Here is a 23128-nt window from a genome sequence, read left to right as displayed (position 1 = left end):
CCCAAATTTACTGACCAGAAAAAATCCCATCCATTTCCCCAGGAATGGAGTGAGCAAAATGGAGAAAGCGTCCAATAATTCAGCTGCCTTTACAGTCAGTAATAAGTGATACTCTCAGCCAGGACACTATGTGAACATAGTCCATACCAATGTATGGGATCCTCCCAGCCTCACTTTATAGATAGAGAAACAGACACCCAGAACCCATAGCTAGTGACTCCAACACCCAAGCTCAAAATAATTTGAAGAAGGAATTTAAAGTCTTCCTCAATAGTAAGGCTTCCTGGGGCTGCAGTTCCACTGTGTGTGGTGGGGTGAGCTGCGGCCAGGCTGTAGAAAAAGAAGCAGCGGGGCCTGGGGATGGGAAAGGCAAGAAGGCAGGCGGGGACAGGGTGGGCACCTTTTGGGACAAGATGCTTTCCCTTCTTGATCTCTCTGAACTGTCACAACCCTTGGGGGAGGGGTGATCCTCATTGGACCAAGGAGAAAACAGACTCGGATTGCCTGAGCTCTGTGAAAAAGCCACACAGGCAGAGGGTCCAGCCCTGAGCGCCTTGGGCAGGTCTTTCCCTCTCCAATCCCTTTCTGAAAGGCTCTGAGGCTCTTGGACGGAGAAGGGGCCCCGAAGGAGAGGCAAGGAAAGCTCCATGGAGGAGCCTCCTTGGATAGGGCCAAGCCAGCAGGAGCCGGCCCTGAGAACAGGCGGCCCCCATAGGCCCTCCGCAGACCCTCAGCAGGAACTGGTAGACCGTCTGCGTGCACTGGAATTTCTGACTTGGTGTGGGTTTGGTGACCCGCGCATGTGTTGGTACAGGAGTCCGTGTGTTGCCTTCACCCAAGGGGCACCCTGTCCTGGACTCGCGCCTCCCTGGCTTCCAGTGCTGGGCCGCTGCGCTCTGTGGGCCCGCGATCCTGGCACCCCCAGAGGATGGCTTGAGAAGCCTCCCTACCTCCCCTCCAGGATCCACGACTCCTCCCCCTGTGGAATGATGCCAACTGCGGTTGGACCCCGGCCCGCACCGTGGCCCAAGGGCTATCTCTGATGGTCTCCATTTTCACTGCTCTCTCCAGCCCCTCTGCTGCACCAGGAGATCAAGCTCCCCAGCCCTTTCCCTGAGCCCGTGGTCCTCACCTGCGAATCCCACCTGAGCAGTCCTCCTGCCTCTTAACCTGCCTCAGGGCACAGTGTCCTCTAAACACCCCCCTTCCAACCTGAGCTCTTCGCGCCTGTCTTACGTGTAGACAGCGGCTCCTGGTGACTGAAGTCAAGCCCTGTCTATAGGCCAGGAGCCCCAGCTCCCTCCCACGATGGCAACACGGCAGCAAGCACGACAGCAGGACCAGCCCTCCCCGAAGGAGGGCCAAGTCCCTGGCCCAAGGCGTGCCTCACACGTTTGCTGCCGAGTGTTTTCTTCTCCGGCCACTGAAATTCTCACGTTTCTTTTCCTCCCTGAACCCACCCCCCAGCCCTCCCTCCTTCCACCACCTTCCGCCTCCTGGGTCCTGCAAGCGCAGTTAGCCATAGCTGACTGCCGGCTTTCTGCAGTCCAAATCCTCTGGCTCCTCCCAGCTTTCCTCTGCCTTGGGGTCCCGTGGATTTCAGCGTGCGTGGCCACTCCTGCTGAGTTGTGTCTTGACTCCTGGAATTCACTTCTTCATTGAACACATCCTCACTGAGCACCTCCCAGGGTGCCAAGCACAATCCTGAGGCGGGGACAGAGCGGGCAGCCGCACACACCAGGCCTTGACCTTGACTTTCTGGTCAGCAAGGAGAGGGAAAACAGAAATGAACAAAATACTTTCCAGAGGCGTGGAGCACTGTGAAGAAAGTAAAAGGAGATGACAAGGAAGGGAGGACATGCCAAGAGGGACAGTCACAGAAGACTTCTCTGAGAGGCCACATTGGAACTGAGACGTGAATGGTCCAAACAGGAAGAAGCCCCAACACCTGGGAGCAGAGGAACCCAGGAAGAGCCACTGCAAGGGCGGGGCCTGAATTCAGGAGGAAGCTGGACATGCCGAAGCATCCAAGAAATGGCCAGGGCAGCTTCACAAGGGTGGCCGAGGGGAGAAGGATGGGTCTAATATTCAGTAAGGGTCAGAATCAAATGAGACAATGAGAGAAGGGAAGGAAACACAGCGCGGGTAGGTATGGACCCTACTAAAACAGAAAGACACGGACAGGAGCAGAAGAGGTGTGAGGATGGAGCACAGAAAGACAGAAGAGATGGGCGGGGGCAGATCCTGTGTGAGTATCAATGGCAGGAAGACAGGAAGAGATGGTCAGAGCCACATCATGTGTTGGTGTGAGTGTCAGAAAGACTGTAAGACATGGGCAGAGGCAGATCATGCGTGAGTATGAATGTCAGGAAGACAATAGGACGGGAAGAAGCAAATCATGTGTGGGCATAAATGTTAGGAACAGAGTAAGAGATGAGGACATGGAGATCATATGTGAGTATGAATGTCAGGAAGACAGAAAGAGATGGGAAGAGGTAGATCAAGTGTGAGTATGAATGTCAGGTGGGCAGTAAGAGATGGGAGAAGGCAGCTCATGTGTGGGTATGAATGTCAAGAATGCAGTAAGAAATGGACAGAGTCAAAACATGTCTGGCTATGAATGTCAGGAAGTCAATAAGAGATGGACAGAGGCAGACCATGTGTGGGTATGAATGTCAGGCAGACAGCAAAGAATGAACAGAGGGATATCATGTATAAGGATGAATGTCAGGAAGACAGTAAAAGATGGGCAAAGGCAAATCATCTGCGGGGATATATGTCAAGAAGGCAGGAAGAGATGGGTAGAAGATGATCATGTGTAAGTATGAATGGCAGGAAGACAGCAAAAGATGAATAGAGGCCCACCATGTGTAGGTATGAATGTCAAGAAGACAGTATAAGATGGAGAGATGCAGATCATGTGTGAGCATGAATATCAGGAAGGCGGTAAGAGAAGAACAGCCTCAAAGCACGTGTTGCTATGAATGTCAGAAAGGCAGTAATAGATGTGTAGAGGAAAGCATGTGTGGGGATGAATGTAAGGAAGGCAGTAAGAGGTGAGCAGAGCAGATAATGTGCTGTTATGAGTATCAGGAAGAGAGTAAGATATGGAAAAATGCAGATTACGGGTGGATATGAATGAAAATAAGAGAGTAAGTGAAGGGCAGAGGCAGATCATGTGTGTGTGTGAATGTCAGAAAGACAGTAAGTGATGGGAAGAGCAGATCATATGTGAGTATATATGTCAAGAAGACAGTAAGAGATGGGTGGAGGCAGATCATGTGTGGTATGCAAGTCAGGAAGCAGTAAGTGATGGGTAGAGGCAGATCATGTGTGGTATCAATGTGAGAAAGGAAGTGATGGGCAGAGCAGATCATATGTGAGTATATATGTCAGGAAGACAGTAAGTGATGGGTAGAGGCAGATCATGTGTGGTATCAATATCAGCAAGACAGGAAGAGATGGGTAGAGCAGATCATGTGTGGGTATGAATGTCAGGAAGACAGTAAGAGATGGGCAAATGCAGATCGTGTGTGGTGTCAATGTTAGGAAGGAAGGAAGTGGTGGGCAGAGAAGATCATATGTGAGTATATATGTCAGGAAGACAGATAAATGCAGATTATGTGTGGTCTGAATGTCAGGAAGACAGTAAGAGATGGGCAGTGGCATACCATATGTGGTCTGAATGTCATGAAAATAGAGATGGGCAGAGACAGATCATGTGTGGGTATGAATGACATAAAAACAGTAAGAGATGGCCAGAGACAGATCATGTCTGGGTATGAATGTCAGGAAGAAAGTAAGAGATAGGTAGAGGCAGATAATGTGTGGTATCAATGACAGGAAGACAGGAAGAGATGAGCACAGCAGATCATGTGTGGGTATGAGTGTCAGAAAGACAGTAATAAATGGACAGAGAAAGATCATGTGTAGTTATGAATGTCAGGAAGACAGTAAAGAATTTGCAAAGGCAGATCATGTATATTTATGAATGTCAGAAAGACCGTAAGAGCTAGGCAGAAGCAGATTATGTGTGTGTATGAGTGTCAGGAGGACAGCAAGGGATGGCAAGATACAGGTCATGTGTGGTATGAATGTCAGAAAGCCAGAGAGAGATGGACAGAGGCAGATCATGTGTGGTATGGATGTCAGGAAGAGATGGGCAAAATATCATGTGGGCATATGAATGTCAGGAAGAGAATAAGACATGGGCAGAGGCAGATCATGTGTGGTATGAAAGTCAGGAAGAGACTAAGAGATGGGCAGAGCAGCTCATGTGTGTATGAATGTAAAAAAAGACGGGAAGATATGGGCAGGGGCATGTAATATGTAGCATGAATGTCAGAAAGAAAGTAAGACACAGCCACAGGCAGACCATGTGTGATATGAATTTCAGGAAGATGGTAAGCGATGGGCCGGGGCAGATCTTGTGTGGTTATGAATGTCAGGAAGACAATAACACATGGGCAGAGGCAGATCATGTGTGAGTATTAGTGTCAAAAAGACAGTGGCAGATGAGTACAGGCAGATCATGTGTGGTTTGAGTGTCAGGAAGACAGTAAGAGATGGGCAGAGGCAGATCATGTGTGGGTATGAAAGTCAGGAAGACAGGAAGTGATGGGCAAAGCAGCTCACGAGTGGGTATGAATCTCAGGAAAACAGTAAGACGTGGAGAGTGGCAAATCATCTTTGGGTGTGAATGCCAGGAAGACAGTGAAGATGAGCAGGGGTAGATTATTTGTCATATCAATGTCAGGAAGTCAGTAAGAGAGGGTAGAGGCAGATTCTGTGTGGCATGAAGAGGACAGTAAAAGATGGGCTGAGGCAGATCATGTGTGGTATGAATGCCAGGGAGGAAGGAAGTGATGGGAAGAGCAGATCATGTGTGGGTCTATATGTCAGGAAGACAGCAACAGATGGGCAGTGGCAGATCATGTGTGGTATGAATGTCACAAAAACAGTAAGAGACAGAGGCAGAACATGTGTGAGTATGAAAGTTGAGAAGACAGTAAGAGATGGGTAGAGGCAGATGATGTGTGGTTATGAATGCCAGGAAGACCATAAAGGGTTGGCAAAGGCAGATCATATGTGTGTATGAATGTCAAAAAGATGTAAGAGATGGGCAGAGACAGATTATGTGGGGGATGAATGTCAGTAAGGCAGTAAGAGATGGGCAGAGCAGATCGTTTGTGGGTATGAATGTCAGGAAGACAGGGGAGAAATGGGCAGAAGCAGATCATGTGTGGTGTGAATGTCTGGAAGACAGTAAGATATGTGCAAAAAGGTCATATGTGGTACGAATGTCAGGACAACAATAAAAGATGAGCAGAGGCAAATCGTGCTTGCTTATGAATGTGAGGACAACAGTAAGAGATGGGAAGAGGTACGTCATGTGTGGGCACCAAAGTCAGGAAGCAAGTAAGTGATGGGCAGAGGAGATCATGTGTGGGTATTTATGTCAGGAAGACAATAAGATATGGGCAGAAGTAGATACTGTGTGGGTATGAATGTCAGGAAGACAGTAAGAGAGGGCAGAGGAAAATCATATGTGGGTATGTCACAAAAACAATAAGAGATGGACCAAGGCAGATTGTGTCTGGGAGTAAATGTCAGGAAGGCAGTAAGGCATGGACAGAGACAGATCATGTGTGACTATGAATCTCACAAAACTGGGTAGAGGTGGGAGAGGCAGGTCATGTGTGGTATGAATGTGACAGTATGACATTCATGACAGTGTGGTGTGAATGACAGTAACAGATGGGCAGAGGCAGATCAATGTGGTATCAGTGTCAGGGAGCAAGTAAGTGATGGACAGAGCAGATCATGTGTGGTTATGAATGTCAATTATACAGTAAGGGATTGGCAGAGGTAGACCATGTGTGGGTGTGAATGTCAAGAAGACAGTAAGAGATGGGCAGAGGCAGATCAGGTGTGGTATGAATGTCGGGATGACAGTAAAAGATAAGCTTAGCACGTCACATGTGGCATGAATGTCAGGAAGATAGTAAGAAGTGGAGAGGCAGATCACGTTTGGTATGAAAGTCAGGATGATGGTAAGAGTAGGACGAGACATATCATGTGTGACTGTGAATGTCAGGAAAATAGAGATGGGCAGAGGCAGGTCACATGTAGGAATGAATGTCAGAAGGGCAGTAAGAGATGGGCAGAGGCAGATAATGTGTGGCTATGAATGTCAGGACAGTAAGAGATAAGCAGAGGTAGATCAGGTGTAGATGGGCAGAGGCAGATAATATGTGGCTATGAACATCAGGACAGTAAGAGATAAGAAGAGGTAGATCAGGTGTGGCATGAGTCTCAGGAAGACAGTAAAAGATATGCCTAGCATGTTATGTGTGATATGAATGTCAGGATAACAGTAAGAGGTGAACAGAGGCAGATAAAGTGTGAGTATGGATGTCAAGATGACAGAGATGGTCAGAGGCAGATAATGTGTGTTGTGAATGTCAGGAAGATATAAGAGATAGGCAAAGGCAGATCACATGTGAGTATGAAAGAAACAAATGAGAATGGAATGGGCATAGCTCCTTCTTGTGTAGGTAGGAATCTTAGGTAGACAGTAGGAAATCAGCAGCGCCAGACAATAAGTGGGTGTGCATTTCAGGAAGACAGAATTTGTAGGGAAGAACCAGATCTTTTGTGGGAATGGGTCACAGGAAGACAGAAAGTGAAGACAAGTGAAAAATTGTATCGGAGAATGGAACAGAGGAAGTATGAAAAAGATGGAGATAGTGAAGTAATAGATGGGTATTGACAGAAAAACTGAAAAACATGGGTAGGGAGAGATTATGTGTGCATATGACACAGTATGACTGAAACTTATGAACATAGCCAGATCCTGTGTGGAAATGAGTCTCAGGAAGACAAAAAAATGTGCAGAGTCATATCATGTGTGTGTATAAATGTCAAAAAGACAACAAGAAATGGGCAGAGGAAGATCATGTATGGGTATGACTATCAAGAAGACAGTAAAACATGGGCAGGGGCAGATCGTGTGTGGGTATGAATGTTTAGGAATATAGTAAGAGCCTGGAAAATGCAGATTATTTGTAAATATGAATGTCAGAAAGACAGTCAGAAATAAACAGAGGCAGAGCATCTGTGGGTATGAATTTCAGGAAGACAGTAAGAGATGAGCAGAGTCAGATCATGTGTGAGTATGAACGTCAGAAAGACAGTAAAGATAGAGGCAAATCATGTGTGGGGAGGAATGTCAAGCAGACAGTAAAAGACGGGGAAAGGCAGATTATATGCGAGGATATATGTCAGGAAGACAAGAAGAGGTGGGCAGAAGTTGATCATGTGCAAGTATGAATGTCATGAACACAGTAAGAGATGGGCAGAGGCAGATCATGTGTGTGTATGAATGTCAGGAAGAAAGAGATGAGCAGAGACAGGTATGTTGAGTATCAATGTCAGGATGCCAGCAAGAGATGGGCAGAGGCAGATCATGTGTGGGTATGAGTGACATGAAGACAGTAAGAGATGGGCAGAGGCAGATCGTGTGTGGGTACGAGTGTCAGTAAGATAGGAAGAGATGGGCAAAACATCATGTGTGCATATGAATGTCAGAAAGAAGATAAGAGATGGGCAGAGGCAGATCATGTTTGGGTGTGAATTTCAGGGAGACAGTGGGAGATGGGCAGAATCATGTAATGTGTGGGTATGAATATGAGGAAGTCAGTAAGCAATGGAAAGAGGCAGGTCATGTCTGGGTATGAATGTCAGGAAGACAGTAAAAGTGTCCCATCGTGTGTGAGTATGGACCTCAGGGAGAATGAATGTGATGTGCAGAGCCAGATCATGTGTGGGTAGGGATCTCATGAAGACAGGAAATCATGGGCAGAGCCAAAACATGTATGCTTATGGAACACAGGAAAGTATTAACTGATAGGAAATAAGGGATCACGTGTGTGTGGGAGGCATAGAAAACAGACAGAGGTGATCAGAGGCAGATCATGTGTGTGTGTGATGCTCAGGAAGACAGGAAGAGGTGACAAGATACAGATCATGAGTGGGTTTGAGGCTCAGGAAGGCTCAGGTAAATGGGCAGAACCAGGTCATGTGTGGATGTGGGGCTCAGAAAGACAGAAGGAGACAGGCAGAGTCAGATCATGTGTGGATATGGAGCACAGGAATCAAGTAACTGATGATAGGAAATGGCAGAATATGTGTGGATATGGAACACAGACAGACAGAAAGAGATTAGCAGACCTAGATCATGTGTGATATGAATGTGAGGAAGGCAGTAAGAGATGGGTAGAGCAGATCATGTGTGAGTATGGATCACTGAAAGTGACTAACTGAAGGACAATTACAGAACATGTGGGATTTGGAACACAGAAATAAAGAAAGAGATGAGCATACCCGGGTCATGTGTCAGTAGAGATCTCAGGAAGATAGGAGATAGGCAGAGGCAGATCATGTGTGGGCATGGAACACAGGAAGATAGTAAGAAATAGGGGGGCAGTGCAGACTTGTGATAGTGGAGTTGTAGCAGCTGCAGGTGCAGGAGATGGACTCCATGGTGAAGAGTCTGGAGAGAGAGACCATCCAGAAACTGCAGGGCTCATGTTCTGGTGCAGCACCAGCGGTTGTGCACATGCGGCAGGTGCACCAGTGCATTGAGTGCTGCCATGTGCCTCTGGCTCAAGCCCAGGCCTTGGGGACCAGCTAGCTGGAGAAGTTCCAGGACTGCCTGACTGGGTGTACTGTGCATTGCAATGACAAAGCCAAAGATTCAACAGATGAAGGGAGGAAGGAACTGCAGGTGAAGCAGCCACTGGACGATTGTGTGCCCAAGGGTGTGGGTGGCCACACGCTTCTCATCCAGACCATGAGCAAGGCAAGGAAGGTGTCTCTCTTATCCACTGGGAAACCAAAGTCTTTGTCAGTGGCCATGGGGACTGAGGGCAAAAATATATTTTTAAAAGGAATGGGAAGTTTAATATTTTAAGCCAAGTTCATGAATGAAGAAATTAAGGATGGCATCAAGTGTAAGCTATATGCCACTTGCCTCTGGAAACTGGTTCAATCCTAAAAAGTGAAATGGAAAAAAACAGTGCTAAAATTTGGGTCAGAGATATTACAGGAGAATATTTTTAAGTCGATATGTTCTGTGTCCAGGGCTTGTCCTGGCAGCAGGGATCTCCCTTGTCAGAAGCCAGAGCCCTCTGCAGGACCAAATTCTTCCTCCACAGGACCCACCAGGCTGGTAGGGCAGATTCGGTGGAGCTTGAGAGCCGTTTCTGTTCGTTGCCAACCTCCTGTTTCCCAGAAGCATCACCACACCATTTTCTAGAAGCTGGGCAACAAAATCCATGAGGTCACTAACTTGGAAGAGGAAAAGAGTTTTCAGGGTCTTTGTTTCCTTAGTTTTTTAAATTATTTATTCAAGGGCATAAAGTTGATTTTAAGATGTGGAATTGGGAGGGATAGTAGTTTAGACAAGAAGTTTGAAAGTTTCCTTGCGGATACCCTCTTTTGACCATCAAGGTGTGGACGCGCACTTCTTAAAATTCTTGCACACTGCATCTTTCAGCCTGGGGACCACACAAAAACATGAGCAGTGACATCACACTAATTATGGGAAACAGAGCTTCCCTCTTATTGGCCGATGGGCCCTGAGACTGTCTGCTGAAGAATGACAGGACAATCTTCCCCTCACATTTTCCCCTGGAAGAAAAGGAGGTTTTGGTTGTGATCTATACCAGTATCCAGGAATGAGCAGGAAAGAAGGAGCTGTTGGCTACTTGGTTGATTATAAGAGAGTTGTGAAGTAGTAGATTTGGAAAAACCTGGTTTTCATAGAACAGAATGCAATGGAAGCCTAAATCCAGCATTGCTTACATAGCCCCTGAATGAACAGAGCCCAATTGAGACAAACCCCTGACCACAGGAAATTCAAGGAAGAGAAAGTAAGCAACTTGAGCTAAGATAAGCCGTGGCAAAGGAGGGGCAGTCCCCCATTATGAAAGATCATTTTTGCCTGGGGCCTTTGCAACACACAGTGTTCATGCCCTAGCATGGCACCTGATTGTTTTGATAGCAACCTCATTGTAGTTTTACAAGGTTATTACTTGAAATGGTAATATGCCTGTCTGTTCACTGTTTCCAGGTAGTGATATATTTTCCTAGTGGTTTGGTTTTTAAAATAAATAAGGTTTAATTTCTCCCCTCCCCCACAAAAAAGAAATAGGCAGATAAAACAGTGTGTGGGTGTGGATCACAGGAAGACAAAAACTGATGAGCACAGGTAGATCATGTGTGGATATGAATATCAGGAAGACAAAGAGATAGGCAGAGATAGATTACCTGTGAGTATAGAGGACAGGGAAACAGTAACTGATAGGACATGACAGATCATGTGTGGGTACAGATCACAGGAAGACAAGAGATGAACAGAGCCAGGTCATATGTAGCTATGAATCTCAGGAATACAGTAGGAGATGAGCAGAATGAGATCATGTGTGGCATGAATCACAGGAAAACAAAAACGGATGGACAGAGTCATATAATGTGCCAGTATGGATTTCAGGAAGACAACAATAGTTGGAATGGACAGAGCACATGTGGATATGGATCTCAGCAAAAAAAGAAAGAGATGAGCAGAGCCAGATCATGTTTTTGCATGAATATCACAAAGACAGAAAGAGATGGGCAGCACCAGATCATGTGTGTATGGATCAGGGAGACAGTGAGTGAAGGGCAATGACAACTGCCCTCATGTATCATGGGAAAACAGTACATGACAAGCAATGACAGATTATGCATGTGTATAGAATACAGAAAGAAAGAGTTGGGAAGAACCAGATCATTTCTGGGTATGTATCCAGGAACACAGAAAACAATGGGCAGAGACACAGAGTGGGTTTTTCTGAATCACAGGAAGACAAAAAGGGATGGGCAGAGCCAGATCATGTGTGCCTGTGGATCTCAGGGAGACAGCAAGAGATGGCCAGAGTCACATCATTTGTGGGTGTGAATCTCAGAAAGACAAAGAGGTGGCCAGAGCCAGATCCTATGTGGGTGTGATCCTTAGGAATACAGTAAGACATGGGCAGCACAAAACCATGTGTAGGTGTTGGTCTCAGGAAGACAGAGGGAAGGATGGAGCCAGATTATATGTGGGTATAGTTCTCAGGAGCACAGAAAGAGATGGGCGCAGCGAGATCATGTGTGATTTTGGAGCACACGACGACAGTAACGGAGAGGAAATGACAGATCGTGTGTAGATATGGAATACAGAAAGAAAGAGATGGGCAGAGCCAGATCGTGTCTTGCTATGAATCTCAGGAAGACAGTAGAAGATGGACAGAGCCAGATCCTGTATAGGTACAGGGAACAGGAAGACAGAAAGATCTGCATGTCCAGATCACGTGCAGGACACAGGACACGTGGATCACAGGAAGTCAGAAACAGAGCCGAGCAAGGCTATGTGTTGATGTGGATCACATTTAGAAGGGGAACAGTAGGACCAGACCTTATGTGGGTACAGAAAACAAGAAGCGAGAGAGAAAGTAGCAAAGATCAGATAATGTGTGGGAAAGATGGAAATAGAAGAGCAGAGACACTGTAGTGCCTGAGTATGGATCATATTCAGAAAAAAAGAGATGGGCAGGGGTTAGACCCTGTGTTGGTGTGGACCACAGGAAGACCAAAATGCATGTGTAAGCTGAGACCAAATCATATGCATGGATGGATCACATTTAGACCAAAAGAGATGGGTAGGGGTACATTCATGATTGGGTGTGGATTGCACTAAGACAAAAATTGTGGTCACAGATAATATATAGATTTGTATCACAGGAAGACAGAAAAAGATGGGCAGAGCCAGATCATATGTGAGTAGGAATCATGGTTAGACAGAAACAGATGGGCAGGGCCAGATTATGTGTGGGTATGGTTCACTGGAAGAAGAAAGAAATGGGTAGGGATAGACCAGACTGTGTGTGTGGATGGATCACAGCAGGAAAGAAAGGTGTGGGGCAAGGCCCAGGTCATATGTGGGATGAAAGATAGAAAAACAGGAAATGCCAGGCAGGGTGGCATTGTACATGGGTGGGCATGTATTAGTGTAAGAGAGTGAGATGGGCTGGGATTATGCCATATGTAGGTGTGGATCACAGAAAGATGGAAAGAGATGAGCAGAGCCAGACCATGTGTGGATATGGAACACAGCAAGGCAGAAGGAGGAGTGTAGGCCAGATCAAGTGTGGGTGTGGACCACAGTAAGAAAGAAAGGAATAGGTAGGGATACACCAGATCTTGGGTGTATATGGATCACTCTTATACAGAAATAGATGGGAAAGTATGATATCGTGTGAGGCATGGGCACAGGAAGGCATAAGGACTGGGCTGGGCGTGTGGCCATGTTGGGACAAGACTTTCCAGAGGCCAGGAGTGGCCAAGTGGGGATGTGGATGTGACGGCAGGAGTTATGGCAACCACGTCAGCCCACGAGCTGGAAGCCACATGCTGAGGAAAAGAAAACAAGATGGGAGGGAAATGGATCCCTGATATGGGAACACTTTCAGACCACCAGTGTGAAGAGAAAAGATAAATCAGTTTCTACCATTGGGAAGCTCTGGGGACTCAGGCTGTCTCTGTTGAAGTACCCAAATGCCATCCTAACTACTGCAATAAGAACTAAAGGATGCAGGAGGTGGGCATTTCACCACTCCTTGCTTTCTATTCCTCCCCACCCCTGCTCCTCCAGGGAAGTTTTAGTGCCCAAGGACATTGAGGAAGTGGGAGTGCCAATACAGGAGCTGGGGCTCAGGCAGGTGTACCTAGGAGTGATTTGGGGCTGCACAGGCAGCAGCAGATGGCAAACCCACACTCATGACTCCTCCCTGAGGGCGCTATTGACACAGGCAGAACTGGAGAGGGATAAAGTGGTAAAAAGAGGAGGGGAAAAGACTCAAGGATGATGAACAGGAGATGGCTGTGGCTTCGAGGTGGAGACATTAGCTGAGTGTTGGATGCACGGGCCAGGAACACAAGGAGAAAGTTCAGGAAAGAAGTTTTGCCTAGAAAGGTGGTGGTGGTGATTGTTGATTTTGTTGTTAGTGCCTCAGAGACTCTCATTAACTTCCAACTTTTTGCCCCAGGCCATAGCCTGTACTGTGCTTTCTGACATTCAGAGGGTTCTGGTAGCATAGTAGGTACTCAATTTTGTGAACATTCTATGGAGTCCAGAAAAGGCTGTGTTCCCTTTTTGAATTTGATGTCTATTAATAATGCTTTACAATATCAATATCTGCCATTTAATTTTGCATACATCTATCAAAAGCTGAGAACAAAGTCTTTCATCCCTGTTGCCTTTCTATTAAATTATCCATAAGGTCCATCTGGTTCTGCTTTCTACTGTTGATTACGTTTAATTGATCATACACACGTTCATGATCTGTACTTGAACCTCTTACCGGGTAGCCAGTCCTGATGCATTGACTGTTTTTGCCTCTAATTCTCCCTCACCTGGATCAGTATTATCACGGTGGCACTTTCTGTTTGCTTGCTGATCAGTTTCTGTCCAGTCCTTTATGTATAGGTCTGTCCAGTCCTTTATTTATAGGTCTCCCTATGTTGCCCAGGCTGGTCTTGAACTCTTGGGCTCAAGCAACCCTCCCGCCTCAGCCTGCCTAGGAACTGGGACAACAGCAGGCACCACCATGCCCAGCTCGACCCTTTATTCTAATGTTTAAGGTAAATGATAAGGTAGGCAAAAGAATATGATTGTTTCAATCCTGGAATCTTTTTAATGTGGACTTTTAATCTATTTCTATATGATGTCATTACATTAAATTAGTCTTCTGACACACATTATGTTTTTTCCTTATGTTTTTACTGTTTCTACTGCCTGCTAAATGGCAATGTTTTATTGCCTTTTGTCTTCCACAGTGATTTGGACATGATATAGCCTGTGTTCTTGAAATTGAACAATTATTATAACAGCAATGCGCTGCAAAGAAATCAGAGAGTGAAGATAAGCAAAACAAAGAAAACATGGCCAGAATCCCACCTGCCCCTCCACACCAACTATAGACGGGTTCATGTGTGTCTTCCAAACGTCTTCTAGACATGTAAAGATATGTGGGCATAAACACACAATGGGATCCCCTGGAGAAGGAATGCTACGAATCTGCTTGTGACCTGCTTTGATCAACATACCGTGTATCTTTCCATGTAAATAAATAACTTTCCCCTGTATAACTTTCATGACTGCAAATGTGTGCATTGAATGGGTGTAACATAATTTCAAGAGTTCCCCTATTGTGAACTCGTTTATGAGCTCTTTGTCATTTCTAACAATATTGTGATGAACAGGCTTGTTAATACCTTACTCTTTGAGCACATGGTTACTTCTGCAGGATACATTGGAAGCAGAGAAATTACTAATTACTAAATCAGTAGGTGTGTGCCTTTTACAGGCTTTTTCTGTGTGATGCCTAACTGCCTTCTGGACATGTTAAACCAAATTCACATACCATTAGCATGAGTATTTGACATTGCTTTGACCTTTGCTAAATTTTGTTTCAACTTTGATTTTAGATTCAGGGAGTGCACGCACAGGTTTGTTACCTGGGTATATTGTGTGATGTTGAGGTTGGGGGTACGAATGATTCCCTCACCCAGGTAGTGAGCATAGCACCCAACAGTGAGTGTTTCAGCCTTTGCTCTCTTCCCTACCGCACCCATCTAGTAGTCTCCACTTTTTTATTGCTGCCATCTTTATGTCCACCAGTACTGAATGTTTAGCTCCCACTTATAAGTGAGAACATGCAGTATTTGGTTTTCTGTTTCTACATTAATTCTCTTAGGATATGGCCTCCATGACTTTGTTAAATTTATAAAAAGTGAAGAATCACACACACCCTATTTGCTTCATGTTTCTTTAATCACTGGCGAAGCTCAACATTTTTCATGTGTGGCATCAGCCCACAAGTTGACCTGCAGTGATCCCTACCCCCTGGTATTCCCGATTCTGTGTAATCCACCCCATGGTGAATCAGGGATGGTCTGCGGGCTAACAGAACATCGCAGAAGTCGTCATCTGTCACTTCTGACCCCAGGCTACAAAAGACAGTATTTGTTTCCTGTAATTCACATGTTCCTTGTTGCTGAACCTGTGCTCAATTTTGTGATAGGTCTTTGGGTGCCTGTGCCTCTCTTCTGAATCGCTTCTGCTTCCCATCTGCTGCAGCCTTGGGAGCCTTTTACTGGAAGGAATAGGTGGCTGAGGTGGCAGCCCCATGAGAATGGAGGCCTTCTGCCAAAAGCCACAGTGGAGTCGAGGGCTCCAGTCAACGTGTGTGGGTGATCAACCATCCCGGGACTGCGGGGTGAGCCGGGGCACAAGTCTCTCAGTGCTAACTCCGGGGACATGGTGTAATCGTCCTACATGTGAGTGAGCCATCTGGGAAGTAGAGCCCCATCCTAGTCAAGCCTTGAGATGACTGCAGTTCCAGCCGACAGCATGTCTATGACCTGTAAGACCCTGGGGTAGAACCATGCGGCTGAGCAGCACCCAGATTTCTAATCATCAGTGTTTGGCTGGGCGCAGTGGCTCACACCTGTAATCCCAGCACTTTGGGAGGCCGAGTGGGAGCAGATGACTTGAGGTCAGGAGTTTGAAACCAGCCTGGCCAATGTGGTGAAACCTGTCTCTACTAAAAATGCAAAAATTAGCTGGGCATGGGTGTGGTGGCGGGCATCTGTAGTCCCAGCTACTCCGGAGGCTGAGGTAGGAGAATTGCTTGAACCCAGGAGATGGAGGTTGCAGTGAGCCAAGATCACACCACTGCAATCCAGCCTGCGCGACAGAGCAAGACTCCATAGAGAGAGAGAGAGAGAGAGAGAGACAGAGACAGAGACAGAGAGAGAGAGATCCTGAGTGCTTGTTGTTTTAAGCTGCTAAGTTTGGGGGTAATTTTGTTCCACACAAATAATACATTATGTTTTTAAAACATTTTATAAGGATTTAATATGTGATAAAGGTGATAAATTTACCCTTTGGGAAAAGTGTAGGAACAATTGGTTTATCCTGGGGAAAAGATAAAGGTTTTCAATCAAATGATCACCAGATGTACTGAGGATGTCTTGAAAAGAAAGCCACAGACCTACTGGAAGAGGGACAGGTGTGTCTTGACAGAAGCTCACTCCTGCTCAGGGTCTTTGGCCTTCGACACACACCTCCCTTGACCCCTGCCCATCATCCTTCAGGTCTTGGTGGAAACGACGCTTTCTCCAGAAGCCCCGCACAATCTTCTCAGCCAGGTAGAGGCTGCCTGGTGGATCTCTCATGGCTACGCCATCTGCCGTATTTTGCACACTCATGAGTTACATAGGCGTTTGTATGTTTCATGCTGTCTTCCCAGATAGACTGCGAGCATCCTGAGGCCGGGGATGGTGCCTGTGCTGTGCACTCTCTCATGCCCAGCTGCCTGTCAGTCTGCAGTGCCTTATATGGGGCGTTTTCCTCCCCCACTTCCTGGTTCTTTGACACGGGGTTTTGAAAACTCCACTTGGCAGTGTGTGCTCCCATCAGGGCTCTTCTGCTTCAGCTTCCACCTGCAGTGCTGTGCCTGTGGGGTCCACATGCACTACCCGCGCCCCGGCTCCAGGAGTTGCAGCCGCCTCCTTGGCTAGGGTTTGCTGGGTGTTTTGGAATTGACATAACCTGAAGGAACAACGCAAGGCGTGCAGCATGGCCACGCCCCGAATGACCGTACTACATGGCATCTGAAGACGCCATGGATTGTAAAACCCATCCAGATGTCAGACACGTTCATGCCTGGGAAAAAAAGAACATCTTAGAATTGATGATGTACGTATTTTCTCAATCCAGCTTCAAGGGCCTGAGAGTTGTAGAAATATTTCCCAGATGGGCAAACGCTTGCCTGCCCTTCTAATTTTCAGGGGTACCCTGTGTTCTGGTCATTTTCATTTTCTGAAAGGTATTTAGTGAGAAGGCGAGAGTGAGTGACTCAATGGCTGCTAGCAAGCTGTCATGTTAAACCAGTTTTTAATTCTCTTCAGAGCCACACCGTCCTCCAATAACTCCCTCTTTCTTCTGATAGTTTTAGTGCTTGACTGGCTGTATATAAAACACAGAAGTGAAACCAACCAGAAAATAATCCAAAGGCCAAATGGCACCTTATGCCAGTCATTCACCGATACTTGTGGAATGGCTCAGTATGTGTTTGCTACTTAAAAACTCAGCCTCAATCTCCTAACTCATCATGTGACTAAGAACGCCTGGCCTCCTGGGAATGCAGCCCAGTAGGCTTCAGCTTTATTTCACCATCTATTCTCTCTGAAGGCTGCTACCTATGAGGCTTCATCTACATAACAAGAATCTGGACCCCCACAATTCCCCTTATCTTAATGCAAGCATTTCTTTCTACTGACTTCAAGTCTTGGGACAAAGCTTAACTCTTTCAACAGGTTGCCAATCAGAAAATCTTTGAATCTACCTATGACCTGTAAGTCCCTGCTCCAAGTTGTCCTGCCTTTCCGGTCGAACCAATGTATACCTCCCATGTACGGGTTTTTGTCTTTGCCTGTAATACCTGTCTCCTTATACTGTATATGAAACCAAACTGTAACCCAAAAAATAAAAAATAAAAAATAGAAACTCAGCCTCGATCTGATTCCCAGGATTACGATTCTATCAGCAAGTAATTGATCCCTGATGGCAAGAATCAAAGCTGGTGAAACTCAGTGCCCTCATGAAGAGTTCATTCTAGTGGGGAAAGACATCCAATATGCAAATAAATAAACAAGTGAAGGAATGAATGAACCATGGCAGGAAATGTATCAGTTGCATCTCACCATATTTTTAAGCTGTGGTAATGAATCCCTAAATCCCAGTAAGTTACAACTGTAGACACTACTTCTTCCTCACATAATATGAAGGAGGCCACAGGATGGCCTTGGCCCAGCCCCACAGGCCTTCTTGCTTGCTCCAGAACCCAGTCTGAAGGGGCAGCCCTGTCTGGCCAATGCTGGGCTCACAGCCAAGGGAGAAGCATGAGACAGATGATCTCTCCCATGGGAAGGCTTCTGCTTGATGTGGTGCTCTTTAGTCCACTTGTGTACCTCCCAAAGGCCAAAGCAGGGTTCAGGGCCAAGTGCAACAATGGGCTGGGCAACAGAGTTCACCTTCAGGGAGGAACTGCAAATCCCATTGCAATGAATGGGAAGAAATATTCTTTGCAGGGAAGAGTTGATTGCTGGGAACAATAATCTAAGCAGCCATAAGTTTAAGTGACGTAAAGATAATATATCAGGGAAGGAGGCTAAGGGGAGCCAGGTGTGTGAGTGTCATGGGGTTAGAGGGGTGCCACAGAGAAACTGACAAACTTACAGGAGGAATAAACAGGTGATGTTCTGACGTTAGGATCGTGATGTATAGTGGAGACTGCTGGCTAGTTACCAAAAACCCATTTCCTCGTCTTCCTGGGTACACAGACTTTTCCTGGCCACTGTTAACAGTGAGGTGTGGCCATGTGACTGAGGTCCAGCCCATGGAGTGAGAACAGAAGTGATGTGTGCCCTGCCACCAGGAGTCCAAGGACCCCAAGGTCCTAGGGATGGTGGAGCCACAGACGGAAGGAGCCTGGGTCCCCAAATCACCATCCAGCAGAAGGACATCTACTTTGGATCGTGAGCAAGTAAGCTGGAGTGCAATGGCGCGATCTCAGCTCACTACAACCTCCGCCTGCCGGGTTCAAGTGATTCTCCTGCCTCAGCCTCCCAAGTAGCTGGGACTAGAGGTGTGCACCACTATGCCTGGTTAATTTTTGTATTTTAGTACAGACCAGGTTTCACCATGCTGGGCAGGCTGCTCTCGAACTCCTGATCTCAAGTGATCTGTCCATCTTGGCCTCCCAAAGTGCTGGGATTACAGGAATGAGCCACCGCGCCTGGCCAAAACCAGGGATTTTATGGTCTTTGGAAACCCACTGGTAGTGACTTCATAGTGACGTCGTTTACGGTGATGTTGACCTAGGTGGACTCTTCTGGGAGAGAAACTTCCCAACATGGAGAACGGTGTATATTGGCAAATGTGAGTCATGAGGGGCTTCTTCAGGTGTATGGAAGAGAACAGTATATGGGGAAAAAGAATGAAAAAGGAACTGAATCCCTTTGTCTGAAAAGCAAACACAATTAGAGAGGTAATAACTGGAATAACCAACTGAGAGAGTGCTAACAACTTTCAAACCACCAGCCCTTGTACTTGGAGGAATTCCCCAGAATATCCTAGAGGCAGAGGCCCCTTTGGAGAGGGCAGAGTGTGGAGAGCATGGGTGAAGGGATGAGGGTCTTCCCTTTCTGACCATCGCTTCCTCCAGGAAAGCAGATCAGATTCCACCATACACTGATGAGTTTCAGAAACACCTGTCATTTCATTCAACAGAATGGCAGACCTGCCACCCTGCCATTTATCTGGATTTGTGTCTTCAAGTCTTCCTGTTTTCTACATGCCTCCCAATTATTTACTGACAAAGGAATGAGTTGATCCTTTGCCCTGTTTTGTTTTTCATCTATTACTTCAACCTTGTTTCCTTTTCAACTACGACAGGAAGAACAGGTGCTTCTCAGTTGTAGGTGGCTTGGCTGTCTTTGGCTAATATTAAGAAACCTCAAGCAAGAAGTCTAAATATTATTGATCATTAATTTACTAAAATCCTCTGTATATTGAATGTTGCTTGACTTCAGACATCTCTGAAAAGTATAGAGAAATTTGTCTTCATATTCTGCATACTTAAACTTTTTATTATGGAAAATTTCAAACATGCATGACAGTAGAGAGATTTGTGTAATGGATTCCCATGTATGTATCACTGGCCACAACAAATACCAACATAAGGCCAACCCTGTTTCATCTGCATCTCCTTCCCCATTGAATTATGTCAAAGCAATCCCAGATATCATCTCATTTAATATGTAAAGTTTTTATAAGATACTTATTTCCAAGAGATAGGGGCATCATCTTTTCAAAATACCATTATAATACCAATTAGCACCATTGTTAGAAATGAATAGCAACTCTTCAGTATCATCTAATATCCACTGGGTATTCACCTTTCCCTGGATTGTCTCATGTATGCATTTTTCCTGTTGTTTTCTTTTAATCAGCATCTAAACGAGGTCTGTGCATTTACATGCCTTGCTAAATATGATGACTTCATCCTAGTACTAGTTAATACCTAAGGACAAAATACACACTTGTGGTAAGGCTTTTTACTTACGACAATGGATATAATTTCACATTTCAAAGTCTCCTTGGTAATTGTGAATTTGGGGCAGCTCTGATTAGATTGCTTTTGTTTTAATTTGTATTAGTCTTCAATTCAATTAGTGCAGTTTCTTTGCATTAAGCTTTTAAAGCCACCTGTTCAGCTTCTGAGAGCTAATATTTTATGTCTTAAGCCACCCATCTTTTCACATGTTAACATCTATGAAATCAGTTTGCATTTTATAATCAATGGTGATAGTTTAATAGGTAGCATTTTCCTTTACTGTTTATTAAACAGTGGTGCATCTTACAATCAAAGAGGTCTTAGATTTGATGAAATATACTAGTTTATTTAAACTAGGTAATATAAAGGGCCCTTTCTACGGAAGTTTTACTCTTCTTCCTGAACAGTGGGCCACCTTTACAAGACAGATATGCCGAAGAAGGTAGACAAGTCCAGGTCTGGTCAGAAACATATGAGCCATTCTGAATCTTCAGAATGGAAATGGTTTAATACAGAATCAGAAGCTTATATGGCTCCTGGAAGGCAGGGGCTAAGGTGAGGAAGTTTCTAGAATCCAGGAGTGCAAGAGTCACAGGGAAGCTCCCCGGCCCCCAGTGGTCTCAGCTGCCTGCACGACTGAAGTGGGTGAGTCTCAAGGTGATATCCAGAGGCTGCTGGCAAACCCCACATCTGCCTCCTGTTGATGCTTGAAAGCCTGTCCTGTGCAGCCACCAGAAGGAAGTGGTTTCTCCTCACCTCCCTCCTCCCCAAATCAGGGCACAGGGTCTCTTGGGGCAGAATCTTAAGAATCCACATCTACCGGCAAAGGAGTGTGGCAAGTGTCACGTCCAGGCTTTATGCCTCTAAGGACAGGGAGGAACCAAGAAGGGCTGGGATGGTGGCAAGTACCAACAATGTTCAGCACTTTAGAACACATCAGTGAATCCGTACGTTAACTGCAGAAAAGCTTAATCTTTTTCCTCTTACGTGAATATAAAAGGAAGTTGTAAGATATGTGTCCTGCTCCCAACGGACTGATTTCTGCCCCTGTGGAATATGTGCACCCACCCCACCCCTGACGTCAGTGGACTTGAGCCTCTGAAGCCAGCCAAAGCCAGGTGGAGGAGTGAGGCTAAAGGAGGAGCAGGGCTTGGCAAGGCCAAAACCCTGCCCTGGCCGCCCCATTGTCCCTGAGGGATTATTTCCACAAATGCATATGCTTAAGTGCTTCAGTTCCATGGCAGGAGAACAGGACACAGAATTATTGATGCATGAGGACACGTCACTTATGGGCACTTGGCACTGACTCACATGCTCTGTCATAAGTGCCCTGACGTTCTCCTTTTCATGAACGTTGGTTTGTCCGTTATGTTCTAGGCAGCTCAAGGGGAGGAGCTAGGTCCCTTATTTCTTAAAGATCTCCCCTCATTGCTGATAGTATCCCTAAAGCCAGAAAGGTGATCCCATAACAAGAGAGTTGCCTCTATTAGAGCAGGGGGAGTGGCCAAGCTCAATTTGAGCATGTGCTAACTACAGAGCGTCACTCTTAAGGTTTAGCGGCATCAACCTGCTGACAAAATAGGGCAAACAGCCAGAAGAGAGGAAGAACTGTCTGCCACACATTCCAATGGTGGGCTCTCGCTTGCACATCTTCTCAAACCTAAAGCTCTCCCACATTGCCTGGATCAGCCTCAGGGGACTTTGTGTGCAAGCCCCAGCATCAAGCTATAGCCCCAGAAATTTTAACCTACTTCATGTACTCAACCAACTGCGAGGACAATCCCTTCTGCAGCTTGAAAAAGCAGCGCTTTTCCTCCCAATTACACTGTCACTACTCACAGTATTTACTTTTTACTTTTGAATGTTACAGAAGGGCATGGTGTTTCTATGCCTGCAGAGGGAGGCCTTGGTTTAAAAGTTTGGGAAATCACACTCTAGAACATGTACTGTAAGACATTTCAACGATATGAAATCAAGCAGATGAAAGACCAAAGCAAATGCTAGGTGTTCCTGGAAGGTCATAGAGCTCAAGATGCAGAATTCTGCAGGTTACAAAGCATCGAAGGATGGAATGAGAGGCAAAGCTAGAGGAAGATCATTTCAAGTCTGGAAAATTCACAGGAAGGGTAATATGGCATGATAGTCTATGGACTAAAAATTTATAAACCAGATAGGAGAAAAAAAGGAGCCATGAATTACTCAAGTCTCAGATCACTCAAATTGACACCCCCGTTCCAGTCACTGAGCATCACCCCTGGAGCCTCAGTCAGGGCCCTATTGTCTCCAGTGAATCACAGGACACGCTGCTGGGGAGCAAGAGCAGTGAGGGTTTCTGTGTTAATTAGCTGGAGCCGCAGCTCCTGGGGTCGGGGTAGGGGTTGGATAAATGAGGCTACGCAACTGTAACCCCAGTCCTCCAAGGGCATCCCACCGGGGCAGCTGGACCATCTGAAGGCAGAGGGCCAAGAGCAGGTGCATGCAGGAGGCGGCCTCTGGCCCCCAGTGGTAAAAGAGCAGCCGGAGTTGCCAGCCAGGCGTACAGGCTCAGATGGGATGAGACATCTCGGGGCACGGGCATTTTCTAGCACTCTCGCATCACTGATGATATAAATAACAAAGGCTCTGAGTACAGATACAGCTCATCGACTGAACTTCTTACAGCCCCCCCGGGATCTCACTGAAGACACCTATAAGAAATCGGCCCTTGGCTCTTAGACATCTGTTTAGCATTAGAATCTGGGCAGGTTTTAAAACTCAAGTATTTGGACATGGAAAGCCACAAGCTTACTAGAGTGGCTCTATTTCAGTTCACACATTACAACAAATACACACATTAATGTAATACGGTGATGATAAATGAA

The sequence above is a fragment of the Macaca fascicularis genome, chromosome X, assembly GCF_037993035.2.
Source record: "Macaca fascicularis isolate 582-1 chromosome X, T2T-MFA8v1.1".
Classification (NCBI taxonomy): Eukaryota; Metazoa; Chordata; class Mammalia; order Primates; family Cercopithecidae; genus Macaca; species Macaca fascicularis.
Note: the sequence above shows the minus strand (reverse complement) of the source record.